Source organism: Etheostoma cragini, chromosome 22 (genome assembly GCF_013103735.1).
Source record: "Etheostoma cragini isolate CJK2018 chromosome 22, CSU_Ecrag_1.0, whole genome shotgun sequence".
Classification (NCBI taxonomy): Eukaryota; Metazoa; Chordata; class Actinopteri; order Perciformes; family Percidae; genus Etheostoma; species Etheostoma cragini.
The window spans coordinates 2,528,709-2,535,870 of NC_048428.1; positions in this window are offsets into that span (position 1 = coordinate 2,528,709).

Genomic DNA, 7,162 nt, shown 5'->3' on the forward strand with positions numbered 1-7,162 from the left:
CTTTGACCAACTGCCACTTTGCTCATTTGAAAGCCATAATGTCTCTCTCTCATGGGGGGCAAATTCTCAAAGCAGAGAAAGGGGAGGTAACCTTGCCCCTTATGACCTCATAAGGGCAAGATTCCAGATTGGCTCATCTGAGCTTTCATTTTCTCAAAGTCAGAGCAGGATAACCAGGGCTCGGTTGGCACCTATCACCCTTTCTAGCCACTGGAGACCAAAGGCAGGCTGGGGGAACTCATATTAATGTTAATAAACCTCATAAAGTGATATTTTCATGCTATGGGAGCTTTAAAGATTACAACAGACAACTATATCAGACCATTGTTTACTATTTTTCATGTGGGTGACAACGCAAGGTACAAAAACAAAACTTAACGATGTTAAGAATAAAAATGTGCCAAAACTAGGCAATTATACGTTGCTTCTCCAGTTTTTTTGTGGCTCCGAGCACCGACACGTGATGAAATGAGCTTTTATAAAATACGCTAGTTACTATCATTTCTCTTCATTTTCCAGATTACTTTTGCCAGTGGAAGATGAACAACAGCACTACAACCCCAGAGTTTCCACGAGTGTATTCTTCCATGCATCAAGCAGAAGAGGGACCTCAGGTTTCTGTGACCCATCTAGATTAATGTTGGCGCTCCTGACCTCCAGCTCAGGCCCATTATTCCCAGCTGGCCCTTTCACACAGCAGATGTTGGAAAATAGAGGGGTTCAGCGCTCAGGCTTCATATTCATAGTTTCAATGGGACGTGGACGTCATCAAGGCTGTTGCAGTTTGGATAATAAAAACAAAAAATAGAAAATTAATATTGTCGGTCATGCTGTTCTTTACCAATAACTGATTTACTCGAGCACTATGACTGAGACTCACAAAGATATGAGCTTAAAAAGCCGGCTCCTGTTGGCACAGTGACAATGCCTCAGTGGTTTAGTAGTCCTTACAGTGCACCCCTACTGGCTCTTCCAATCCAAGAACCCCCCTACGCACACACACACACACACACACACACACACACACACAGCAGCAGAACACTGAGTTCCCTCAGTCCTTCACTGACTGACTGACATGCACACAAAAGGAAAACTTCTTTCATGTGAAGCGCTGAGCGTTGTGCCAGATTTTCCCCGGGTAGGGGCCCGTTAGGGGGCGATCTCGGTGCAACAAACGGGCCCACACTCATCACCGAAAATGGGTGTCATGTCACGGTTCTGATAATGAATAGCAGCAGAAGAATCACACTATAAGCAGCCAATGACAGCGAGGCTGTCATTTAGTTTTAAAAGGGTGGTCTTACTTCTATGTACAAACTGTAACTGCTACTCTAATGTCAAGTGAAATTAAATCACACACAACATAGCCAAAACCTTTTAAATAATTTTAAATAGTATTTATGAAAAACAAGTCAGCTCAATCACATCAATGGCCATTAGGTACTGCCCTGCTTTCTCAATAGGTCACATCTCCTTTTTTAAATACAGCATTGTAGCATTATTTACTAAGATTTTTTAAAAAAGAGGCTGTTTTCATAATTAATTAACATGTAGTATGGTATTAAAGGGCACACCTTTTATTATTGTTATGCTGTAAAATGAGTTTTATACCACAGGCACATTCAGTCAGCTCCTTCCACTAAAAGGTCAAAGGTCATGATCGGCGCCTTAAACCAAATCCAAGATATCAAATTACATATTTCATCTACAGTTCATACTCCATAATACATATGTTCTTTCAATCAGTCTGAGGGAACGAAGAAGCCCACTTTAACTAACTTTACACATTTATATGTTTTTCCCTTATGAAGCAGCCTGTGCCATACTGCTGTTGTACAGAAATAAAACTTTATTGAACACAATACTCAATTCTTTCCACTAGAGGGAGCCAGTAACTAGACACTGTCTTTTCACCTCTAGGTCTAAATAGATAATAGTAATAAACCGCTTAAAAGTTAACTGACATTAAGAATTTTAACTGATTAATACTACCAGTTAAACGTTAAAAAAATATTAAAAAACAATAAAAAATGAAAAATATGTAGCATACAATGTTTTTCTTCATTTCTTAACTAGGTAAAGTGGTAAGCCACCAGTGAGGACCTTGTTTTAAACCACGGTTTATCGTTTAATCGTGTTGTGCCAAACGTTTAAACTAACTTAAGATGTTCTTTTAAAGATCAGTTTGTTTTTACTCTAGATTAAATTGTATTCTGTTGCCCCAAACTTTAAAGGTCTCCTAATACTGTATCTGAAGTCTCTTTTATATAGACCTTAGTGGTCTCCTAATACTGTATCTGAAGTCTCTTTTATATAGACCTTAGTGGTCCCCTAATACTGTATCTGAAGTCTCTTTTATATAGACCTTAGTGGTCCCCTAATACTGTATCTGAAGTCTCTTTTATATACCCTTAGTGGTCCCTAATACTGTATCTGAAGTCTCTTTTATATAGACCTTAGTGGTCCCTAATACTGTATCTGAAGTCTCTTTTATATAGACCTTAGTGGTCCCCTAATACTGTATCTGAAGCCTCTTTCCCTGCCTCCCAGACCTTATTTAGGAGAAATTAGAGTTTCTCTGCCGACTCACAAGGAACTCTTACATGGCTTCAACCCATTGATGACTAAGGCCAGTTTGGGTCCAATGAAGAGACTGTAGACCATAGCACGGTCTCAGCTAGGGAAAGCACAGTAAGAAGTTTTTAAAATACAACATGCAATGGATCTGCTTTTAATTCACGTCTATGAAGATGACTAACCTTTTAAAATCAGCTACTACGAATATACGTCTAACCTATTTCAACGTTGTAGAGTAAATGCTCAAATATAACAGCCAATCAGCTGTGCAAACATACAGTGAATCTGAGTCACATAAAAACGTAGGGCAAATTGTTACTAGTGGCCTCCACACATTTTGTCTTAACCTCCTATACATACAGTATAATAAAACAAAACCAGCTAACATTCTTAGAGGAATTCATAACTAGCATTTATAGTCAGCAAGTGTCACCAAAGGCAATGCACAATTTATAGTCTGCATAATTTTATTAGGGAAGGCAACACGCTAGGAGCCTCTCCTCATATGAAGCTGCTTACACACACACTGAATACTCACTATGTGTGAGTAAGTTCTATTGTGCTTTAGGTAACGTTACAGCTTCTACGCGTGTATCTATGTGGCTGATGAGGATCAGTCAGTAGCTCAACAATCAAAGGCCACGAGTCCCGTGTCGGTGTTTTTCTGGTCCCTCACGGGGTCATCAAGGTCCCTCAGTATCTGTAATGGTAATGTAGTAGGCCCTGGAGGAAAGTCCTTTGGTTTCTGACATTTGAGACAAAGAATGAAGAAGAAAACACAGATCCATAGTAGGATGAAACAAACAAAGTGGAATGGCCACACTGTGCTAAGTTCATCCAGTCTGGCTCATAGACTGTAATATTACGAGACTCTGCTCGTCAACCAGTCCTGTTCTCATTACTATAATAATTTATCGGCCTTAACCAATGTAACCTGAGTATGTTTACTCACTATGTGCAATTTCTATGTCCAAACTTGGACTTTGCATCATTTGTCTTGTTATACACTGCTATGTGCTTACGGCCTGTTAATGCCTGTGTGTGTATGCACCTGTTGCCAGCGCTTGTCTTTGGACAGGACAAATTAACTAATTAATAATAAAGTGTATATTATCTTGTGTCTAATCGCTAACAAAGAGGGGGAAGCCACCAGGGGGCGATGAATGTGTTTTAGCTCACTTAAAGTGAGCATTTTATGCTTTTTGGCTGTTTCCCTTTCCTTTATTGTGTTACATATCTTGTTTGTGAACGTTATAGTTTTGCAAAGTGGAAAAGCCCAAAGTCCCCCCCCAAAGAGACTTACCGTCTCCAACAGAAAAAAACTGTTCACAAACAGCTCTAATGTAGTCCAGCCTTTACTTCAGAGACAAACGTTTGTGACTTTGTAACACACGTTATAATGCTCGCCTAGCACGGCGTGGCACCCCCTCATACTCTGCTTCTGACTGGCTAGTAGTCCTTACCTAGCTACTGTCAGGGTACGCCCTCATACTCTGCTTCTGACTGGCTAGTAGTCCTTACCTAGCTACTGTCAGGGTACGCCCTCATACCCTGCTTCTGACTGGCTAGTAGTCCTTACCTAGCTACTGTCAGGGTACGCCCTCATATCCTGCTTCTGACTGGCTAGTAGTCCTCACCTAGCTACTGAGCATGTAGCTCAACAAAGATGGAACAGAAGTGAGATGTCTCACTCTGTAGCTAAAACAAAGAGCTCAACAATGCTGCAGCAATGTGCAGTACAACAAAAATAGCGTGTTTTTGATAATCACACCATGTAAACCTATTCTGATAGACCTCAAAATACAATTGTGAACCGGAAAATGAGCAGAATATGAACACTTTATCCCAGTCTGTGCAGCGTTGTTATGGAACCCACGCAACATCTAGGAAAGGCCCACCCTGCAATAGCATTCACACACTTCTATTTTCCAGGCGTTCGTTCTTACGCAGGGTAAAGTAACCCGATTTGTTCAGGTCCTATCCACTAACCAATCAGCTATCCTAACCATAACCACTTGAGGTCATTGCCTAGCCCCAACCAGTCGAGCTGCTTTGTAGGGCGGGCCTGTACTAGAAGTTACGTTGGTTCCATAATCACGCGTCTGTGCAACAACCCCTAGGAAAGACCCAGCAGAGCAGGTTCTGACAGACTTTGGTTTTGTAATCTGTACACAAGCATTTTTCTGCAATCCATTTTACATGCAGCAACAAGCTAAAGGCTGACTTTGACCTTTGCAAACAGTGCTGCAAACTAAATGGGTCCTTAAGGGGAAAAAAACAAATAATCCACTCAGCTGACTTGCCAGAAATGGATTAAAGCCCATCTTAAATGGTGCTTATTCCTTATATACTGTATATTTCTTTAAGGACTTCGTTAAGATCGGGAAAAGATTGGGTTTCCTAATAAAAAGGTTAACATTGACTCTAAACTCATGGCGGAACAACTAGGAGGGGCTTGATTTGGGCCCACAGCAAATCTTTGCCCAGGGCGGGTTAATCCGACCCTGCTTGCAACTCTGACCTGTCTGCATTTGAAAAAAAAGAAGAAAAAAAGCTTTTAGAAGCCTAAAGCCGCTATATCCTGCTGTGGATGGTCTTTTACTGAACTCTGAGTGCCCCAGCCTCTCAAGCTGCCAAATTTACCTGGTCTAACAGCTTATTATTAATCAGGATGGCCTGAAAACACGAAAAGGAAAGAACTGCTGCCTAGTAAAGCAAGTTAAGTGACTAAAAAAGTGACAAAAGTAATGTTTAGAAAATCAGCACAGCAAGTTTTCAAAATGTGTTTTTAACAGATTAGCCTGATATATTGATGGACAGAGTCACAACAGAATTGTTTTATGTAGATGCATGTGTTCACATGCATCTTCGGACTTCAAGTGTTGGATTCAATATGAGGCAGCATTTCACATTTTGCGTCAATGGAGGGCAGCATGATTTCAAACTACAGTACAATGGACTGGATAAACAAGAAGAGTTACAATAAAGTGCCTTGAAAAGTTAAAGTTGTCAATGTTATAGTCAAGAGTCAATGATACAAAGAGACATAAGAGAGCAAACAAACTATCAAAGAATTATCACTTTATAAAGACACTATACAATGAAACTACATACATACATTTTTGAAACTGTATTGGAAGATTATGAGAACATTTTGTTGGAATATAACTCCTGGAATTAAGCACTGATGGTTTGTAATCAAAACTAAATGGCAACATAAATTAATTCAATGGTAAGCGACAATATAACGTTGATTATTCATTACTTTACGTTTTTTTTTTTTAATTGCTTAATTATACCAATTACAAGAACATTTTGCAATCGGCCCAGACCTTAAAGGATAGAATTGCAATGCACACAAGTATAACTGAGTCCAACTTTGGCTTCTACACTAAACACAGAGTATGGAGGAGGCTGCTGTGGTCTCGTTAAGATCCCCTGTGGTCTCTCTTGTGACAGCCAGGCTGCACCTCTCAGTAGATATTAAGGCTTTTGAGCTTTTGCTGGCACCTTCAAAGGGACCACAAGAAGAGGAAGATCAAGAGCTATCGGTTTACACAGAGACTGGCCCCTCAGCTATAGAGCGGCAGGTGTTTCTTGTGAATAACACAAATTTACTGTGGGAGTCTCCTCACAATCACCTGTTTAAAGTAGTCCAGAGATTTCAAGAAAGTAGACTGACAGGTTACACTGCTGCTAAAAATCGGCAAACATTTCAGCAAAGGGACAACTTTGATCGAGGTGAAAGGAGAGAGGAGATATCCTGAAGGGCAACGGGCCACTCTGCTTCTTTGCAGCGCTCGGCCGTGCTCTATTTCTAGTCACAGTATATGTTCAGGCTTGTTTTCCTCCTAAGCTCCGCAAGGCCCTGAAATAGAGTGACAAGCCGTCTCCATAAATACAGAGCCCCTATGGGGGAACATAATTGCTTTGTGAGCCCATGCTTTCCGGCCCTTCATGGTGTCCTTCGATTCTGGCGGAGGAATCCTCTTCCATTCCATGAGTTAAATAACGCCACCTTAGTCAGATTATTGCCTTTCATTTGGGCATGACCCTCTGATTCCAAAAGGTCCCCCAAGCGCAGGGCCTGAAGACTACCCATGTCCTTTGACCTCAGTGATCCACACACAAAAGAGACGGTGGTATCATGTGTTGCTAGGTGGGATTCTATATGTGACAGGTCAAGGCTTGTCTTGGTTTATGGACAGTGAATCCAGGGAGGTGGGGGTAAAAGCCAACAAGGGAAGAAACAGGTGGACTGCTCTCTTTTAGATTTTCTCAAGGCCGAGGTTTGTTCAAGGCTAGAGCGTCCTGTCATTCTTCACTTGTTTTGTTAAGAGAGGTCCTAGTCAGGACTTGGATTCATGTCGCTTTGCATCACTCTGGTACTGCTACTCAAAGGCAATGTGATCCGATGGCGTGATGACATCACAGCAAATGTAATTATGCCTTATAAGTCTAAAGGTGTCTGGTGAATGCATTGCTGTTTTGGATTCTCCTCAAGTGGCAGCGCAGTCTGCATTTTAAAATGAGGCCCAGAGCATGGCAGTGTGTCAGCTCCAACAGTTGTTGCCACTGTGCAATC